General features: G+C 34.9%; 1 protein-coding gene across 6 annotated transcripts in view; it reads left to right on the forward strand.

Annotated features, from left to right (window-relative positions):
• LOC106870648 (protein NDNF) overlaps window positions 1–21,743 on the forward strand; it is a 206,529-nt gene that overhangs the window by 94,634 nt on the left and 90,152 nt on the right. For 4 of the 6 annotated variants that reach the window (XM_052978470.1, XM_014916797.2, XM_014916792.2 and 1 more), the window contains exon 2: window positions 16,954–17,181. The gene's annotated coding sequence lies outside the window, so the exon portion shown is untranslated. Of the gene's footprint in view, window positions 1–12,754; window positions 12,887–16,953; window positions 17,182–21,743 lie in introns of all 6 variants that reach the window. The other 2 variants (XM_052978471.1, XM_052978472.1) reach the window with 1 other exon arrangement.

The raw sequence follows: 21,743 nt of genomic DNA on the forward strand, positions 1-21,743 counted from the left end.
TTTTTTCTTCTTTAGTCTCTTTTGGGGGACACAATTTGTATGAGTCTCCCTCAACTTCTATCAAATTCCTGCTTCTGGTCACCTTCTCCGTATCCAACTTGATTAACTTGGTTTCTAGCGGCACTGGCTTCCTCACCGCAGTGGCCTTGGTGTAGCTCTCCATACTGGAGACACTACCACTTGCCATAGCTGGGGAAAAAATGCAGCAGCTCTGTGAAACGTAACCGTAATAATTCCACAAAAATCACAATTATTTACCGAGACAGTTTTCACAAAGTAACACAACCGTATTCACAATAATTCACAGAGACGTTATACCGCTAAGCGGTTCGACTGGCGTGCTAACGATTCTGCCAGCTCGCCACTTTAATTTATCCGTCTACCTATCTATGCTATAATGGAGATAGCTGCTTATTAATTAGGTATTATATGTTCTAAAAAATTTCTTTCTTTATTGCCCACAAGGGGCCAATGAAGAGGGGACAATACAAGACATGTGGGACATATAACATATGAAGGTGAATGATATGGCTTTGTACAAATAAAGATGAGACGGTCACTCCGGCCCCACTCCGGGATAGTTACGTTTTTACAATTAATTCAAAATGTTTCTATAATTTTTCGTTTTTTTCTTTTTCTTTTAAAGCGTTCATTGTTCATTCAGTTTTTCCTAAAAGTTAATTCTCAATAATTTTTTTTACTTACTACTTGATGTCTTTCTTTATCTAGTCATATTCTACCACTGGGGTGCGGGGTTCATTTCTCACCCTCGACCCCAGTGGATTCACATTTGATGGAAATGCTTCTTTTAGTGTTTTATATTTTTCTTCATTTATCAAAATACACCTCGTGTCTTTATCATAACCTTCTGGTGAGTTTATTTTTGTAATACGTTTCATTTTTGTAATCTTTCTTTCAATTTTTTGGTTTGTGCAATGTGTTACTAATTATATCCTGTTTCTCTATGTGTTCTCACCCTGTTGTGCATTTTGTGTGTGTCTACGTCTCTGTGTTTACTTGGTGATTCCGTGCTGCTAGTGATGTTTTTCCTTTTTTTTTTTTTTCGGTGAACCTATGGGCTGCTTGTTTTAATGGGTATGTTTCTTCCTGTGATTTATGTTTCATTTGCTGTAGTTCCTACTTGGGTGGTGTATTTCTCCTCTCTCTCTATTTCTTGTTCCTACGTTTGTAAACTATGTGTCCTGTTCTTCGTCTCGGGATTTTTGCTCTAATTCCATTGCGCATTCTTGTGCTTCGATCTCTGGAACCTCCTTCACTTGTTGGGGACACCTTTTTTTATGTGTCCCCTCTCCCCGCAAGAAAAGCAGGTACGGAGCCTTCCATCCAATATTACTTCCAATTTTACCTCATTTAGTAGTTCTAGTATCTCCGGTATTCCAACATATTCTGTTTGATTGACTCGAAAAAACATCTCCAGCCCGTAACCCCACGAATTTATTTCTTGGGTCCGGGTTATCTGGAGGATGCTAATGCTTTCATTTCCTTCTTCGTCTCCCACGTCAAAGATTGCCGCTATCAGCCACTCGGGTTCTATTTCAGGCGGAATTCTGCCTACCCTAACTCTTGTCCAGGTATGTAGGCAGGAGGGTTCACTCGTCCGAATGTAACGGCACAGCGGAGTACTTTTTGGAGGCGAAAGTGACCACCACCGTGCCGTACCTTCTACTTCTTGTGTAAAAGGTAATAACGTCTTTAATCTCCTCTAGGCATTTTCCTACCTCTTCCTGTGCTGCCATATCCACTTTTCTCTTGCTTCTCGAGAACGTTCTGTATATAATCTCTTTTTTTTTCCCCCCCCATTTCTTTCAATTCTTCTTCTGTTGGGGTCAAGTTTATGTTAGACCCTTCTTTCTGTATCCTTTCTTGGTATTTTTGTATGAGCACGTCTTTGAAATCTACTTCATATTACTTCAGCAAAGTTGGGTCATGTTTGAACTTGTAGTGAAACCTCTATCGGGCATTCAATCATAAATGATAACGAAGCTGCTAACATCTAGCCTTCGGCTGCCTTGGTCCCTTCTGTCCACTATCCTGATTAGTTCTTATTTGCGCGGCAATTGTCCCCATGTTCTGCTTGCTAAGGGGGCATTACGTCCAATCGTAGCTTCAGCTAAAGTCACGTGATAGAGTTTTACTGGGTTTCCGGCGAGCCCTTTTTCGCCTATAAATAAGCCCGATCCAACGACGGCAATCGTCTTCGATTTCAGATCTTCCACAGGTCTGGTCGTTGACCACAAATATACAGAACACAGCTACAGCCAGTTCCAGCGCCGACGTCTTCACCACCAATGTACTGTCTACCTTTGTCGTCGCCAGCAACACCAACCTCAACAAGCGCGGTTTTATCTCGACGCTGTATGCGTGGAGTTTCCACTCGCGAACAACAATCAGAACTAACCAGCCAGAATAAACTATACCAGGTAACACAGGTCACAGCTCTGCTACTTGGCCACAACTTCCTGCGTATGAACATTCTATCTCCTTGTGTAACTCTTATACGAACTGGTTTTCTCTATTCTCAGTGTTTTAAGACTTTTTACAGTCTGTTACAGACACTCTTTCTATGTTCTGTGTTTCCTCTCATTCTCACGCACACTTGTACTCTCACATATTGTACACTCACTATTGTTTATACGACTGTCCGTCACTTCACATTGTTGTATACATTCTCTTGAACACAAAGGCCCGACTTATCTACTGCGTTAATTTTATATGTCGCATGCACGCGCACACAGACACAAACAGTTTCACTTTGTTAATAAATTTATTCTCATTATATATCTAACGGTTGAGTTCATCCTAAGTTCTTTTACTGGCACCATGGCTCGTATCTCTTACGACCGTGCGACATGGTAAAAAGGAGCCTTTACCGTCTACATCTCCTTTGGTTCGTACGGTCGAATTATTACAAACTCACTTCGGAGTAAATTGATATTGTTCATATCAATTTTAAAAATTTCAGTGCCTTTTGGTGCGTCAAATTCTTTTATCATTCTTGCTGTTGGGATATTTTAAATTTTCGTAATTAAACATTCATTTTTCGCATTTATCACTATTAGTTGTGCCGAATGGTTAAAAATAATTTCCATTTGGGGGGGGGGGGTTCTGAATTTTCTATATTATTTTGTTTTTCTGTGCTTTTCTCAACATCGGGCTTGATGGTACAAGTTGACAATAGTTTCTCTTTTGCCTTTTTTCCTTCCGTTGTTGTTGCCACCCCACGTCTTCTGTATTTTCTGTCATTTCTTCTGTTGGTCTTGGTGATAATTCTGTGATGATGGCGATGTTGTTTTAAAGGTGGGGGATTTGGTGCTTCCTTGCGGGGAGGTTTGCATTTGGATATGATGTGACCTAGCTGACCACATCTAAAACACCGAGGCTTCCTCCCTTCTACCATTACCTGAAGCTTGTTATCCCCCACCTCGACAAACTCTATTATATTTTCAACGTCAACAGGGAAAGCTTGAACACTCATGTTGATCTCCTTCCCTTGCCAATTTTGGCATTCCGTCACCCTGGCTTGTAAAATTGCCATTTTATCCTCCATGCCATAACATATTTCTGTCACAAGATAGCCTGCATTCACTTCCGGAGGAATTTCACCCGCTTTAACCCTAGATGTTCGTCTTCCCAGGTAAGTGAGTAAAAGTACCACCTCCGCTGTCCTTGGTATTTCGGTAGAGTTTAGTTTTACCAGTTCCTCGGATTTGTAGTATTACGTATTTTTTTCCTCTTGCTAGGAAGGTGATGTCATTTCATTTCTGCTTCAAAGCTAGTTCCACAGCTTCTTTGGAAGTTATATCCAATATTTTGTCTTTTACAATCCAACTTTTGTAAATTACAGTTCTCTTTTTAACACTTTCCATTGTCTCATCGGTAGCGGCAATTTTTAATTCCTGCCCTTCCCTTTGAAACTTCTCGTTATACTTTCTCAACTCTTTTGGTTCGGAGTTTATTTTAGTTTTTGCCACACTGGCTGCTGCAGTGAAATTTTAAACTCCTTTTTTGCTTGTTGGTTCCATCGTGTATTTTGTAGCTTGGGGTTCTATGACTGGAGTCATGTTGTTAGGTATACTGCCCCAGCGAATAACAACTCCCCCTTGAAACAAGGGGGACACGTCAACGAATACTTTCACAAACAATAGCAGTGTTCAACAAATGTAACAACATAAAAGCTCAACAGATTAACAACAGTATATGTAACTCACAATAAAACCTCCAGCACAGCAATAGAACAAAATCTTATTCAGTACCACTAAGCCAAATAAACAAGCAAGTTGCGCGAATGACTGCAACAGTGACGCACACACACACACTCATGCCCACACATAGATACACATACACACAAATGAAAGGCAATGAATGTGTGTGTGTGTGTAGTATGCTATTCACTGACAAAACTTCGTGCTGCATCACTTTTGTGAAGTTTTGTCAGTGAAGAAGCCACAGTTTGAAAGCGACGAAAATATCTTAACACAAATGGAATTTTTATGTTGAAGTGAAACTAACGGTTTTTGTGTGTTCTTGAATGGCTTACTAACATTTTCCACACTGCAATTGTTTTTGTTTCAGCAAACAATCTCAGATCAAGTCACTTACTATGCAAGTACATCTCCGTAATTTTTTCAAAATCACTGTGGATCAAAGCCAGCAATGACCTTCTCAGGCTCTCCAATATTTTAATTTCTAAACAGAAACAATTGGGAGTGGGGTTGGACAAAATTCATAATTTCTCAAATTTTCTTTTTTATAGCATACTAGCAGTATAGCCCGGCGCTGCACGGGATTAAGCTAGGATTATTAAGTGACCAAGTGGTTTATTTCAAACCAAAATAAGTAACATGGACATCAGATTTGAGCGAAATCCGTTGAAATTGGTTTGGCTGAAAATGGTTTGCTGGCAATTTAATTGGGAAATCCCATAAGGAATCAGTTTATTGGTTATTTCCACTCATTGACTGTTTTTTTTAAAGTTGCATCAGAGATCTGCATAGGAAAAGGTTGATCTGAAGGTTTGCATTGGGGATGTGAATTGGAGTAACTTAGGAAAACTTACCAATAGCCTTAACCGAAAAATAAGGGGCTTGTCCCTTCTAGGTTAACTCTAACCCTAACCCTGACCCTAAAACTGTAACCCTAACACCAACCCTAATCCTAACCGTAAAACTCTAACCCTAACCGTAACACCCTAGTGGAAATCGTGCGGTTGTTAATCTGAAACATTACAAAACCCATTTTGTGGTCCGAAAAACGGGTTGGGGGCGGTGACTGACAAATTGTTACATACGTTTTTGTTTCATAGTTGTGAAATATAAGCAAAACTCTTTCGCTCCCAAAGTAGTATATGTGCGTGTGTGAGAGTGAGAGGGGGGAGAAAGATGAACGATTTAAAACAAATAAATGATTTAAAATAAATATATTTGAATTGTTGTGTGAGAAAATATATATAATCTCATTATAGAATATAGTGTCTTTCAAAAACATCGTATATTTTAAACTATATCTCATGTTTAAGAAAAAAAAATGTTTTTACATTTTACACTTACTCTGTCTTAACTACATTTTCATTCCTAATACGCTTTCTGTCTCCCTTTTCCACTTTTTCGTTCTTTTGTTTGTTTGTTTGTTTTTTGTTTTTGTTTTTTGTTAGACGCTAGCAAAGTAAACTGTCTTGCTTAGAAAAATTTGCTTTGATTTCTGTCTGCCTTAACCACTTTTTTCATTTTTTTTTTTTGGACGCTAGCAAACACTATCTCTCTCCTGTCACAAACACACTATTTCTTTCTTTCTTTCTGTCTCTGTCTCTCTCTCTCTCTCCTTCACGCGCGTACGCACAGATTTGACTTCGCCATGTCAACAAACTTCAAAATTGATAAAAGTTTATCGACTTTTACAGCTATACGCGGGTGCCTCTGAGAGAAATATTTGGCGAAAATGCACATAATGTCATGACACATCACCTCCTAAAATTGGAGCGACATGCGTGCTAATTTGTGGACTTGCATAAACTACATTCACGTACACACACACACAAACATCCTCTCTTTTATATATATACAGATAAATGTATTTATGGAGGGGGGTATTTTACCGAAAATATTCTTCCTCTGGTTTTGAAGTGCAAAAAAAAAAATTATTCAAAATAGGTCTGGAGGGGGTATATAAAAAAAGAGTTTTCAAAACTTTTTTCATACAAAGATTCCACACACCAAACCCATCATTTCGAAGGCTGTGGCTTAAAAACAATGGGGAAAAACCCTGAAAAACTTTTCCCCACAAATTTCTTTATAATCGTAATCTATGCTGTTTAAAAGGGATTTGTATAAATTTTCATTAAAAAATACCCATCTTCCTAAAAGTTATGAGGGAAAAAAGTCAGATGATGTGAATTTACCGAAACTCCTCTCTCTATCCCCTCGGAAAAATTCTTTCTCATAAATCTCTATATACTCTGAAGCCAAAACATCTAAGCGGTATTTGTAGAAAATTTTGTTAAAAAGCATCCATTTTTCTGAACGTTATGAGGCAACAAAGTCGGAGGCGTATACATTTGTAATAATGCCCTTTTGCTTATACGATTTTTTCCTTTCATGTTTATTTCATTCATTGTTACAATGTTCTCCCCACCCTATCTCAAACACACACTGCAAAGCTTGCAGACGGGCCTGCTGAATTGAAATCTCTTTGTTGCTTTGTGGGGAAGGTAAAACTTGATAAACTGCTTCTCCCTCTCTTGTTGGACTACTGTGGTGTTTAAAAAAGGGAGATTATGACTGTGATAAAATAATGAAAGCAATATTTACTCAGCAAAAGGTGGTGAGCTGGCAGAAGGGTTAGCACGCTGGGTGAAATGCTTAACGGTATTTCGTCTGTCTTTACGCTCTGAGTTCAAATTCCGCTGAGGTCGACTTTGCCTTTCATCCTTTCAGAGTCGATAAATTAAGTACCAGTTGTGTACTGGGGTCGATCTAATTGACTAGACCCTGCCCCAAAACTTCAGGCTTTGTGTCTAAAGTAGAAAAGAATATTTACTAAGCAACTGAGCACTATTATACAAAGAAATAATTTGACTTAAAATATCTAAATTATTTTGTTGTCTGGGAAGAGTCATTCTCTTTTAGTGCCTTGCAATTTAACACACTCACCGGTAAAGTTTCCACTCATTTACTTATTTATTTTTTAAAATTTTCGTTGCATCTTGCAACCTTTACAATAGAATCTTGCAAACCAAATCCAAAAACGAAATAAAAATTATTAGAATTAGGAATCAAATGTGAAAATATTATCAAGGGGCCAGCAGAAAATCGCCCGAAGGGTGGGATTTCTGCTAGTAACAAGAATAATCTTTTCTATTATGGGCACAAGACCTGAAATGTGGTGGAGGGGACTAGTTGATTACATTGACCCCAGTGTTTCACTGGTATTTAATTTATCCACCCCGAAATGATGAAAGGTAAAGTCGACCTCAGCACAATTTGAACTCAGAGTGCAAAGTGGATGAAATGTCGCTATGCATTTTGTCCAAACGTACTAACAATTTGGCCAGCTCACCACCTTAATATAGGCACGAGACTTGAAATTTTAGGTAATAGGGTTAGTTGATTATAATGACCACAGTGCTCAACTGGTAATTACTTTATTAACCCCGAAAGGAAGTTAGTTAACCACGGCAAGATTTTTACCTTTGAATGCCTCAAAACCTTTTTTCGATGCTGTAATGATTCCACCATTCAACCACTCAAAAGAAAATAATGAGTATATAAACAATAATTCTTTCTTTATTAACCACAAGGGCTCAAAGAAAAAAGACAATAGAAAATGGCAAAAATACAAACAAAGTGGGATGTTTGTGGTAGGTATTAAAAATCAATAACAAATAGTAAATTTCCAGAACAGGAGGGATAGCTGTTTAGGGACCAATCAAGAAAACTCCACAAAACTTTGATAACCCTACTCAGAGAAGACCCGTTTACTCGGACCATCCTTGCTACTTTCATCCACTTTTCAACGCATTTGCTGAGAAGTAGTAATTCCGTCTCCAAATGAAACTTGAAAAAGGTGATGGAAGCTTGACCAGAGAAGATTTGTCTTCAGTTCTTTGAGTTTCGTAAACTACACAGCCTTTTTTGCCACAATCACCAGATAAAGGAAAATTGCCCAGCCTTCTCAGGCAAAGAAAAGCAGCAAGGCGATCTTTATGATGGGTCCAGGTGATAGGCAATGAATCTGCAACAACACCTGTTTGACAAAGCTCCAGTCACACTGTCGCACCATGCACACTGCAGATAGATACAACCGACGGCACTTCTGTGCTTGTAGAATTTGTCTTGAACATCACTGCTTCCCCAGGCAATGGATTTTTAGCAAAGTTTCAACAACCACAATTACCATTGACACCTATACATAAACTCTTCAAATTAACCGAAAACTCTTACAGAATCCTAAAAATTAAATCTCCAGGTGATGCTGGAAGTTTCTGTAATAAGTTACACAAGACTCTTTGAAGGATTCCATTTATGTTATTTGAGAGGGGTGGAATTAATAATAGTTTCAAATTTTGGCACAAGGCCAGAAATTTCAGGGGAGGGACTAAATCGATTGTAATGATCCTTGTGCTCAACTGGTATTATTTTTATCAACCTTGAAAGAATGAAAGGTAAAGTCAATCTCGGTAGAATTTGAAATGTTTCGTTAGTTTTTTTTTTTTTTTTCCCCCATCTTTAAATGTTTTGTAAAGCTTTTATCATTAATTTCTCAAAAATAACAAATTGTGATCTTTTGTATGCGCATATGAAAAACAAAAAGAAAGTGAAAAAAAGTCACCCTTCCTTACATCACAACCGTATTGTGGAGAATGAATAGATTTGATTGACTCCAATTATCCAAAATTTTAACTTTTAATGATTTGTTATTAATTTCTACAAAGAGAGACAGGGAGAGAGAAAATGTATGCGATTTTCTTAACATGCAAAATTACGTATTTGTGGAAAATTTTGTAAAATTGGGCTCTGTAAACCAAACAGAAAAGACCTGTCTTTTTCTTTAAATGTATATTATGGTTGTATCATAAATAGATCCTTGTTTTGTTGAAACATTCAGTTTATTTCCATACGCTTTATGTGGCATATTAAGCTCAATGAACTTCGTAGTTTTTGATCATTTCAATATATAACACGTTAAATATTGCTTTCTCTTTTTCTCAGTTTAGAGTTTTTATAAGACAAATTATCTCTAACCACTTTTAAGGTCACTGTTTACTCAAGTGTTTGTTAATGTTTGAAAAAATAGCTGCATTCTTTCATTTTCAGAAAATTATGTTATGAATTTCACATACAAAAGAGGTCGAACTGCTTGAATGATGTGACAATGAGTACCAGTTTTAAGGCCAAGTACTTAAGACTTAAATTTCTCACTCAGCGGGATCATTTACACCACTCCAGTTGTAAAATGTTTTACTATTTTACACTCAGGTTTTCTATAGAAAAATCAACCTTTGAATGTTTGTTGTACAATGTGTCATTGTATAATGCATTACTAACAATAAGAATTTTGTTATGCCACCGTTGGTATTGCCTGAGGGAGACAGCAGTTTCTTACCTGGTGGAAATGTTTCAGCTTTTAGATTTTTATTTCAGTCTTTTTAGTTAGTCTATTGTGCACTCTCTTTCTCTCTCTCTCTCTCTCTCTCTCTCTCTCTCTCTTTCTCTCTCTCTCTCTCTTTCTTTCTCTCTCTCTTTCTCTCTTTCTCTCTCTCACATATATATTGTGTGTGTGTGTGTGTAAAATCCATTGTTTCTGTTTTTGCTAATTTACTTCTTCAGAAACTTAATTATATTTCAAAAATGTGTGTGTGTGTTTACATTTATAATGTTTTTATACTTATATTTTATGCTTGCATGATTGTGTAGACATATATTGTCTTACATTCAACCATATTAGACAACTCTCATAAATCACTATATCATAATCTGCACTCAATACGAGCATGATTTGTTTATGGACCAACCTTACATTTATTTATTTGGAAGCCGTCTGTAGGGGTGTGTGCATAATAACTTGTAATTGTAAAATACTTAAATCAATTGACATCTCAGACATTATAAACCTCTTACAGTCTAGTATGTAAGAAATGTATATTTCTCATCAAATCTGTCTCAAGCATTTACCTTTTAAATTGTCAGGTATGAATGCAATGTAAAAACGTCGGCTTTCAATCAGTTCTTTTATTTCGCTTTCTATACACTGCCGTTATTTTTTATTTCTTCTTCACTATTATTCGTTATTTTGTCTTCATCTTCCCTTCCTTCTAAAGCAACACTGTATGTGATACATCTGACCCTTATGGGTCACTAAGCTTGATTCGCATTTAGAGAAAAGACGAGCATTGTCAAAAACCTGGTCGTTGATGCCACCCTTACTGCTTCAGACAAGTTTTCGACTGAAGTGTATACATGCTACAATGTATAGTTTCTAATTACAAAAAGTAAATATAGATACTTTTATGATTGTCAACTTATATCCGTTTGTAATTTAATTTGCTAAAGTTTATCGACTTTCTTTACTATAAAAAGCAGGAGGGTGAAAATTTAGTAAAATAATAATAGTAATAATAATAATAATAATAATAATGAAGACCAAGTTGTTGAATAATCTAGATACTCTTCTAGTGAGAGCAAGCACATCTGAAGATCCACCTGTTGACCACAGAGATACGTCATCAATTCATCTTTGTCACTAGACATCTGCTTTCTTTGTACAGGCGTAAACGTAATTATAAAATTAGGCCATACACAACTGACTATAGAACAAATACTCTGGGTATCATATATAAAAACACTCCCTGATACATTTTATGGAGTCGTGTTAATTTCTTTTATTTATATATTTATTTTTAACTCTCAATCTTTTAAGCTTTTGAATCTTTACTTTTGAGGCAGGGATAACTTGAAATTGCAATTAATTCCCTGTATTAAGCCTATTGAAGATATAACAAAAGGAATACAACTTCTAAAAGACACTGTCAACTGATGAAGTTGTCGACGCTTAATGTAATCAAAAATATGTATGCTTAACTAGTGTTACTGAACTAACAGTCTGACACACAAAACAACTATGGTCGAAGATATTTGATTTTTGATCTCTCTCTCTCTCTCTTTCTTTCTCTCTTTCTCTCTCTCTCTCTTTCTCTCTCTCTCTCTCTCTCTCTCTCTCTCTCTCTCTCTCTCTCTCTCTCTCTCTCTCTCTCCTTTTTTGGGGTTTGGGAAGAGGTAAGCATAAGCATTTCACAATGATTTTTACATACAAATAAACTCAGCTAGACACTGATTATGCATTCAAACATGTATGCATTCAGATGCTCGCGCTTATAAGTGTGTGTGCCTGCCATGTGTGTGCACGCACATATGTGAGTCTACACTGAACTTCCCGGCATATAAAACGTACTCTTGCATAGGATACTCCCCTATTTTACGAGGAGATTTTGTGAAAGGGGGTGGACAAATTTAGTATGTTCCATCATACACTTGTTGAGAGATATTTTAAAGTGGTTTTGGTGGGAGAAATGTGTGATTCTGTGTAAGTGATTAGTGTATTGTGACAGTATACTGGAATAACTATACATATATCATATACTACATTAGGGGAGAGTACCATAAATCAACGCTACTGTCTCTCAGATCAACTGTATCTTGATAATATTTTGGTCAAGAGAACTGCCATACAGGATTTGTCTGTGATGTTTTGTGTTTCTACAAATGATCTTCAAGATAACACACCACTGCTATGATTTTGTTGTCATCTATTTATTCCAAATAACTGACAGATGGATGAAAGTTTCTGTATGTCATTCTCTATAACCTCCAGCCCATCATATCTTATGAGTGGAATAGGATTTGTAGAAAATCCTGTTAGGTGAATTGTACCAGCATATTTCGGAAGTTATGGCCTTGTCAGACTATGTCACTCTGAGAATTATGCGAAGGGCATATATGTATGTAGAAAGTTCAGCCAATCACACATTAATTCGAGAGCAAGTAATTCAGGTTATCAAACAACTGAATCATCATTGTTGAACAATGAAGATCCACCATCACCTATTTACCTACTCTTTGAGTCATACTTTCATCTACTTGTCCTCTCATTTGAGCAAATGAAGAGGCATGAGAACTCTTTAGTTTTCCGGATGCAAGGCACCCTTGCTAATGATGATGCCTCAATAAAATTACACCAAGTACACTGTAAAATTATTGGCAAACAAGTAGAGATAATGTAGGCTCAAAAGAACTCTTTAGTCATGTTCAATACATGTCAACTTCTCAGGTACGGATACCATGATAAAACGTATCTAGTTCAAGGTTAGTGGTTAGTCATCACAAGGGCATCCAGCCATAGAAACCAAGCTCAAAATTGAAATTACAAGCAGGACATGGTCTTCTAAACCATCTCAAAGGACAGTAACTCCAAATAAGAACTGACTTGAATTGTGGTGAAGTGTCCAACCCATGCTGGCATGGAAAGCAAATCTAATTATTATAATGGTGATGATCTGAATGGGAGTTACAGAACTCTTTTAGTTTCTGGAGTGAACTGCAAGTGCATAAGAACCAGCATGGGGCACATCTGAGATAAGAAAATTTATGAATCATTATTATTGACTTTCACAGTAATGCAATTTACATTAAATTACTGTTTTGGTCTTAAGGCTTAAACCACTTCTTTTCATATGGCTTTTTAGAGATTTCTCAGTGAATGGTTTCAAATTTGAATGCAGATGAAATTTGTGGATGAGGGATTCTCCAACTCTGATCTAAGGGAAATTGTAGTATTGGCACAGCGATAAAACATAATGAAGCAATACCAAATTAAGGTATGTAGTGATAATATCCAGTTCTGTGGTTGATTGGTTTGTGTACAAATAGCTTTAACTTTTTCTTCTAAAATATTTTATATTTAGTTTAAAGCTAACTGCAGTTTCAGTCTCCAATACCAATCTCAATTTTTAATTCCTGTTACTTCCATTGGTTATGTTTCCAGAATTAGCAAACCATAATCTCATACAGGCATATATTTCAAGCAGATTTCCTAATAATTTGATATTTTTGTTGTTTTCATATTATGGTGACTTATTTATCTAGATAAATAGCAATCCATTGATCATAGTTTCAAACCTGGCAAAAGTGTTTGCTCAATTTACAAGTAATGTTTCAGCACAAATAGCTAAAGGAAAAAATTTAAAAACAAGAAAACTGCAAGTTAACCTTCTGTCTACCAATGGGTCCAATAGACCCATTTCAGTTTTTCCAGTTTCTTTTTCCTATTGTTTATATTATTTGATTCTGCTGATTTCTTATGACTTATTTTTTCTTGACTCTTTTAGTTCTCAAATGGGAAATTTTCCATATTTTTGTAAAAGCTAGAAAATTTCACTTTATACATTAATTACCATTTGGGTTCATTGGACCCTCAAATTAAATTCAGACAATGCACTTGTCATTCTAAACAGAATGAAAGCAGTATCAAATATTATTTTCTTAGATATTCATCAGATATAAAACGGATAAAATTGTGTTCAATTTATTTGCTTAATTTTAGATAAAATATGAAAAATTATGAAAATATTCCTGTAAATTTGTGTGGTATTGCATCACCTTCAATCTGCTAGGTTATAGGGTGAGGCAATATTTCTGTTTGAGGACACAATTCTTACAATATATTGCCTCATCTTTCAGGAGAGAATAAATATGTGAGAGAGCAATATCTGCCTTTAGTCTGCTATCAAGTTTCATATAGTTCAGTTGTGTTTCCCAATATGCCTAGACGTGAAAACTAAATAACGAAAAGCTTATTGGAATTAGATAAAGAATGGGAAGAAGATAGTAGTGATTCCTTCTATTGCTCTGAAGATGATGGTGAAAGTGATTGTGTGCTGGACAGTTTAGGTTCTGTGTCATCAGATGATGAAGATGCTCAAAAACAATTATCTGCAAGCCACCCATTTATGAATGAGCAACATGTTTCTAGATACAGACAAGAAGTTTGGCATTCTAATGCTCTTACTCAAGCAGCAGTAAGAACTTCATCTTGCGATATTGTGCACCTAGAATGTGAACAATCTTGTTTTGCTAAAAGGTCTTGCGATAGCATTGAAACATGTTTTACTATCTTTATGCGCCTGAATCTTCTTGAAGTAATTCGTAAATGGACAAATGTTGAAGGTCAGGTTGTTTACAAAGATAAATGGAAGGAAATTGATCACTCTGAAATAAAGAAATTTATTGGACTGATTATTCTTAAAGGTGTTTATAAATCTAAACATGAAAATGTCATACAGTTATGGAGTCAAGAAGATGGCCACCCAATATTCAACAAAATTATGAGCCAGGGAAGATTTCAACAGAGGTTACAAGTATTGCATTTTGATGATGCTAGAGCAAGAAGAAAAAAAGAGAACTGATGATAAATTGGAACCCGTAAGAGAAATATTTGAAATGTGGATTCAGAATTTGCAAGATGGATATGTTCCAAGCTCATGCATGACAGTTGATGAACAATTAATTTCATTCGGAGGGCACTACCCATTCTGAGTATATATTCCTTCAAAACCAGGCAAATATGGAATTAAAATTTGGGTAATATGTGAAACATCTTATGTCTGGAAAATGCAAATCTACACTGGAAAAATCTCAGAATAAGGGAGATTGACAAATCAAGGTCCAAGATTTATTGAAGACCTAGTAAAAGAACTTGAAAATACTGGTCACAATATAACTTGTGATAATTTTTTAACAAGTCTAGGATTGGTTCGAAAGCTGCTTAGCAAGAAAACTACTTTAGCTGGAACAATTAGAAAGAACAAAGTTGAACTTTCAAGTGCTTTCACAAATGGAAAAGAAAGAGAAATCAACAGCACAATATTTGGATTTCAAAAGGATTCTATGATCATATCTTATTGTCCCAAGGAAAATTATGGAGTCACACTTGTGAGTACAATGCACTCTCAGCCTTCAATTGATTCAAAAAGTGCTGAAAAGAAACCTGAAGTTATTACATGTTACAACAAAGCATAAGCTGGTAAGGACATACACTTGATAAAGAATGACTCAAAGATAGCCTATGGTGATATTCTACAACATGATTGATATAAGTGCAGTGAATGCTTTCATTGTTGCTAAACAGCTTCACTTGCACAGTTTCAAGGATAAAAGAAAACAGTGCCTGATTCAGTTAGGAAAGGAACTTGCTGGAGTCAATGCTAAACAATCTTCTAGTTCTGCTAACATCTCTCAACCAAACAAGAAAAGAAGACGATCTTCAACTTCATTTGAGATTCCTCAGCCAAAGGAAAAGGAAGATGTTCTTTGCGTGGCCCAAAAGAAAGATAGGAAAACTCGTACAACATATAAGAATTTTACTATCCATGTTGCCAAGAACATTCCAATGTTGTCTGCATTCACTGCCATAAAGAGCTGTAATTCTGTAGTTTTGTAATTTTTAAAATTTATAAAATATTCTGTAAGCTGTAATTTGTTATTAAAATTTGTGAGAAACAGTAATTCTTCATTCACCTGATAGCATACATATTGTAGCTAAGAAATAGTGATAGTTTGAATAAAATTTAATTAAATGAAAAATATTGGGTCCATTGAACTCAGTAATTAGTGACATGCATTTTCTCTGGTAGACCAAAAGTTAATACAGTTAAGTGGTTGAGTTTGCTGAAGATTTATATCTGGTTTTGAAGACACATGTATTGTAAGTTATCACAGAAAAAAAATTATATTCAGAGAAATGTTGCACAACAGATAATCTCTCCACAGGTGTTCCCTTCTCTTGTTAAACTCTTCCTTAGACAACATCACAATGTCACCTTGTGTTTAGTCGCATGCTAGGAAGAAATATGAACAGTTCAAAGACCTAGATTTTTATTCCCAACAGAAAGGTGTATACTTTATATTCTTTTATTAACCCTTTTGATACCAACCCATCTAAGATCAACTTGGGTTCTGGGATACAAAGCTCATATTTTTAAGTAATCAAGACTAAAATCTTCCATTCAAATTTCATGTTAATTTATATTTTCTACATCAACTTACTAATGACAAGGTTATTTTACTAATGTCTTTATAATTTTTGAAATTTAATTCAACAAAGGCAATATATTTTAATGTGTGTATGTAATTTATTTCCTGTCTTATATGAAAATATATCAGGCCAAGGGGAAATATTACCTTACTTGGAAACTGATGAGGATTAATAACAGGTAGGGTATTCAGCCATAGGAAATCTACCTCAACAAATTCCACCTAACTCAGATCAATATAGAAACACGGATGTTAAAATGATGATGATGATGTTGGTAATATATATATGATAACTTGTGGTGTATGATATTTTGCGGCACATTTATCCATAGTGTTGTTGTTGTTGTTAGTGTTATTATTATCATCATCATTATTATGTATATGTGATATTTTTGGATATAAGATATTGTATGTGCATATTTCAAAATATTAAGAATTTTTGTATGTGTATAATATATTATCATATGTATAAGATATGTTTTGAAATGTGTATGAAATCATCATCATCGTCATCATTTTAAAATAAATTTTTCCATGCTTGCATGAGTCAAACAGAATTGACTGTAGCAGATGTCCTTTCCATCATCAACTATCACCTGTTTGCAACCAAGGCAGTGTTTTCCCCCCGGCTGGACGTTTTCACGGAAGATTGGAAATGAAAAGCACACACATACACAACAGGCTTTGATCATCTTGGGACTATAACAGAATATACTTGCCCAGGGTACCACGCAGTGAGACTGAACCCCAAGATTAAGTAGTTGGGAATGGAATCTACTTTTATGGAATATATATGTTTCATATGTATATGATATTTCATGTTATGTATACATTATGTGTATATATTTTGCAGGCATACTTTGACCAGAAGGCTCTAGAGTGAAAATCTTTTGTACCAAAAACTAAAACAAGTGCTGCTTGTTATACAATACTAGGATAATGTACCAATATTTGTATAATTCCCAGCACTTTAATTTCATCAACGAATGGGCTTCAGAGCTTCAACTTTCTGATCACACATCCTCTACTAATAGGATTTTAATTGGGAGAGCTTGTGGACTTGTGACCAGCTTAATGTGAGGTGAGTAGCACAAATGAAAATACTTGTAATTGTTTATGTATCTTGAATAATAAAATAATGTAATAGGCACTATTGCATGGTATACATACGTAGGTATCAATACTTTGCTGAGGGGGTCCGATAATATTGAAACATTTGAAGTTGTCCACCCTTGATATCAAAGAACAGAGACTCACTTTCTTCTCTTACATATCTCAATTTAATTGTTCTTGGATTGAAATTTTCAGAGGTTTCTCCCTTGCTCCTTCTGAAAACAATTTTTATTCATACTAATGACTTTTCTTTTCATAAGAGTTATAATTTCAATTAATTAAAAATCACTTTGCAGCTTGCCACATAATGAATAATTGTCTGCCCTTAACTGTATGCTTCTTATGCAGAAAGCAACATTAGGAAAGTTTCCAATATCATGTGTTTATAAACACTATTGGTAAATGTGATATACAACTGAATATTATATAAAGTAGTAAGGAAACAGTAGCATATGATTGTATGATACTTGTATTCTAACAGTCATATTTTTCTTTTTCTTTTCCTGTCACTTCATTGTTCATGGCTCTGTGCCACTATTTTCACACTCAACACCATGTGGTAGTGGTACTGAGTGCTAAAAAAAAAAACAATCACAAGGATATTAACAGCTTAGCTCATTGACTCGTGTATATATATATATATATATATATATATATATAGTATTATAAATATTAATAAATTATAGTAATTTTTTAAAACTGATTTATCAAATAGATTTTTCTCACTTTGTATAAAACCACAAGTGAGAAGGTTTATTTTTGGGGCAATTGTTTTTACAGTTGATAAAACAATGATGATGATTCCTTTCCTGTAAAGTACCAGTGGGGAGAGAGAGAGTGTGTGTGTGTGTGTATGTGTGTGTGTGTGTGTGTGAGGAATGTCATGGCTACATCAGAAACTAAACTTACAACTCACTTCAATAGCACATCAAGGCATGTAATTTATTTATCAAAATACATAATTTTATCAAAACTTTATTTCTCTGGACATATTGTACTGATATAGTGCATTTTAAAAAATATACGGCTGTAACTATAATGTTATTTTGAAGTGAAAAGTGCAAACTAATGTTTAAATCATGTAGTGATTGACTTGTCCAAGTTGAAGCACTATCTGGTAGCTTGTTTATTATATTTAAGGATTACAAAGTTTCTTGAGCACCTCATTTATGAGGCTCATTCACTTGAAGTCGGCATGGGTTCAAAAGACTCAACTGAGGACAACAATATTGTCAGTGTATGCATTTAACAGCTATACATCATGATGGACTATATAGAGGTAATGGCTTACTCCTCCTCATAAGCCTTAACCCACAACAAACTGGTAGATTTAAGAAAATCCTTCATAAGTTCTTTAAAGACTTGGAGTTTTCTTACTGTAAAATAACTTAAAGCTCTGAACATTTTAGAAACCTTTCAAGAAAAACAGAAAAAAGTTCAGATGCATACATAAATCCACTGATAACCCAGAAAGCATATTCATTTAGGTTCTTGAACCTTTCATCTAATAAGGTAGTACCTGAAATTTCAACATTTTATAATACTGTGAAATTTCAACATTTTATAATATTGCACTAAAGAATAGAAACTGCAAAGACAGAATGAATTAAAATACACAAACCAAACTATTTGACACAAAAAATTACCATCTGGTTTAATCCACCAATCAACCCACAATGGTTCACCATCATAGCTTTTCTTTTCTTTAAATTTCTATTAAAACACTCCCCTCCAAATCATAGATATCACAAGTTAATCGACAAGCACAAATAAAAATATCATTCTCTATGACTTAAAAAAAAAAACAGTAAGGAGTCTAGTTCTAGCAATTTTAATCTGATACCTTGTTCTACTAATTGCAGTTGCATGAATCCTTCAGCCTATCCTTTAAACAGAAACTGTTTTCTATCAAAGAACCTAGTATATGACTACAGTAGTCACTATTGCAACACACACATCCAACTTCATGTACTACAAATTCTCCCATACATCTAATAACCAGTTCTTTGTGTAGCTATTTATGGTCTTTGAAATCAAGCAACATCCCCAGTTTTATCAATTGGAAAACACACATTTCCAGCCTTTCTAAGCCTATAATAGACTGTTATATACTTCTGAACCCTTTCAAATTCCCTACTCTAAAACAAACCACCTTACCTGTAACACTGAGTTGGTCTCCCTTCATACAAACACAAAATCTTCAAATAAATTGCATCTCTTCTAATTCAGCTAGACCTACAGCCTATAATCCTAATTTCTTCATGTTAAGTCTTCCCACATTCCACCAACCTTGTGTCTTACCTTCCACTCATCCTTGATATATGCATGTTGATTACATGATTTTATGGCAAAGGTTGCATGTATGTCTATTCTCTCATTTGTATGCCTACAACTAAATGCTTATATGTGTAAATATAGGTGTGTGCACTTGTATAAGTGAAGGCATACATTTCTACATGAACTAATATTTGCAGTGGTTTGGGATAAGCAAATGAATATGTATCTGTGTCTGTAAATACATGTTTGCACTTACATGTATGTGTGTGCATATATGTATGTGTACATATGCACATGCAATAAAGACATGACTATGTTCAAGTTTGATCTTTTTATTAAAGATTTCTTTTTGTATTTTCTTTTTTAGCTCTTTATATTCAGTTTCAAACAAATGTGTTCCGAAATCCATTAGTTTTCTCAGACCTTCCCTGTTTCATTCTCAAAGCAAAATGATGGCAATAATGCTGTGTTGTTTGTAGTAGGTTGGAAAGGATGGCAGAAATACTTTTATAACTGATAAAATCACCAACGCTGGGTTTAAAAATCATTTAATGGTCAATCCTGGTAGAATTCATGATGTATTTTACATATGTTTTATCTGTGTGTTTAAAACCTAATAACTTTCCATGGTCCATAATCTCCAAGAAAGACTTGCCAACACTATAAAGTACAAACTGGATAGGTACAGTATACAGTCATCTGATAAGTTCTTTGAAATTCTACTGGAAACTGAGAAAGTTGGAAAAATTTCCCTCATGAACATCAAAAGTTTATCAATGTCCACTTATGGAAATTATAAACATAATTATGGATGACATATACATACACTATACAATAAAACCACCTGTTATTGCATGAAACATAAGTTTCTATTGGCCTGCATATGAAGTTCTCTTCAGCTATCTTCAAGGTAATCTATACATCTAGAAGGATAGAGTGGTATTGGATTTTAAATTCATATCTGCATTCAAGGCATTCTACATGGCTAGCACAGAAAACAAAGTTGTTCCCATTAAGTACATTAGTGATATATTTATTATAACAGGTACAGACAAACAGATTGATAGGCTTAAATATGAACTTCAAAAAGCTCTATCCTTAAATTTTTGATCCAGCATAGCTCCAACATATATTCAGACTCTATCACTGCTTCATTCTTATATAAAGTGACAAAGAAATAAAGAACAATATATAAAGCACTTCAGTTTATATAAAATACATGAAAAAATGCTTATGTAAACATGGTAACAGTGAATGCCCCCATAAATATAAAATCTGTTGACAAATCTCTTTTAAGTTAAGTTTTTAAATTTACATACACAAAAGAAACCTTTAGCATAAAACAAACACTAGCTAATAATGGGTAATAATGAATAATTAATGACCCAAGCCATAAAATAATAACAAATCTCCCCACACTGTTACAACAGATGCAACATCTATTAAAAATACACAAACCACATCCTATACTGCTAAAAATTAATTCAATCTGGTTATAAAATGGATAAATATGTCATTAGAAAACTATTATACCTCTACATACATGTGTATTTTATTTGTACATATAATATATTATATAGCTCAACAAATTCTGTCTAATCATTGAAGCATAGGAAAGTTAAAGTTAAAACAATAGCATTGATGACAATATGTTTGTGTGTGTATATATATATATATATATATATATATATATATATATATGCATATACAAGAGATGTAGTGGAATCACAAACAGGCTAACAGAGAAAGCATGCTTTGTATATAGCATATGCAATGGGAGCAATAACCACCAAGAACACTGATTTACTTAAATACTAGGTTGGCTCACAAGTAGTGGATAGTTTTAAATACCTAAGTGACATAATTAGCAGTGGAGGTGGTTGCTCCAAAAGTACAAAAGCTGGGGTAGAACTGGTTGGAAAATTTCTTGGATCTACTACTTTTGCTGGCAACAGAGTCCTTCCTCCTTGAAAGTGAAGAGGAATATGTAATATTTGTGTTCAAAATGCAATGCTGCATGAAATACAAAGATGTTCTGTCAACCATTTTGGCATCACTTATTTGGCGTTGTTGATTCAATGCTCACTTATTTGACATCAACCATTTTAATATGTATATATTTCTGTGCATGCGTGCATGCATTTGCCTCCAGTACCAAAAAGTACTATCACTAAAACAGGCTGAATGTCTAGTCAGCTGCCAAGTTATCTGCCTCAAATCAGCTACACTAAGTCATCTCAAGTGGTGGTGGTG

This window comes from Octopus bimaculoides, chromosome 2 (genome assembly GCF_001194135.2).
Source record: "Octopus bimaculoides isolate UCB-OBI-ISO-001 chromosome 2, ASM119413v2, whole genome shotgun sequence".
NCBI classification, from domain to species: Eukaryota; Metazoa; Mollusca; class Cephalopoda; order Octopoda; family Octopodidae; genus Octopus; species Octopus bimaculoides.